The sequence below is a fragment of the Elephantulus edwardii genome, unplaced genomic scaffold (assembly GCF_000299155.1).
Source record: "Elephantulus edwardii isolate Elephantulus edwardi_28Jun2011 unplaced genomic scaffold, EleEdw1.0 scaffold00516, whole genome shotgun sequence".
Taxonomy (NCBI): domain Eukaryota; kingdom Metazoa; phylum Chordata; class Mammalia; order Macroscelidea; family Macroscelididae; genus Elephantulus; species Elephantulus edwardii.
Window position 1 is genome coordinate 125341 of NW_006400266.1, and position 710 is coordinate 126050.

Genomic DNA, 710 nt, shown 5'->3' on the forward strand with positions numbered 1-710 from the left:
AAAAAAGAATGAATAGATAATAAATACTGAACTGAAACAGATGAAGAAAAGGACAATCTGAAAGGAATTTATGATTAGGCATTATATGTATGACAATTAACAATCTGGAATAAGAAGTGCATTACAAAGTGAGTTGAGGAAGGGGGAACAGTGTGAGAGGAAGAAAATGCGCATCAGTGAAGGAATGAAAACCCAAACTTTCTGTAAGGTTTTGTCAAAATCACAATAAAATAAAACATAGTATCGGGGGGGGAAGAGCAATAAGAGAGAAATAAACTGTAAACTGCACATGGACTGTAAGATTTAATTTACACAAATGCTGCACAAGTTATATATTTGGCAAATGCCCTTTCAGAATCCCAGCTGACTTTTGGACACTCTGATTATAAAGGTTGTAGGGACTGTGAGGACAGCAAGCAATCCAAACAATATTAAATAAGAACAAAGCTGATTTTCAAAACTCTCCACAAAGTCAACAGAATTCAGGCAGTATGGCACTGCCGTAAGAAAAATAAGCACATCTGTAAAATAGAACTGAACGTTCAGAAATAAACTCATTTGTCTATTGTCAACAGATTTTTTTCAATAAATTATATTCAGACAACTGAATAGCTACATGCATAAGATTGAGGTAGAAAGTAACACCTTACCCAGTATATTAGAATTAACTCAAAATGGATCCAAGGCAAAAAAAAAAAATGGATCCAAGG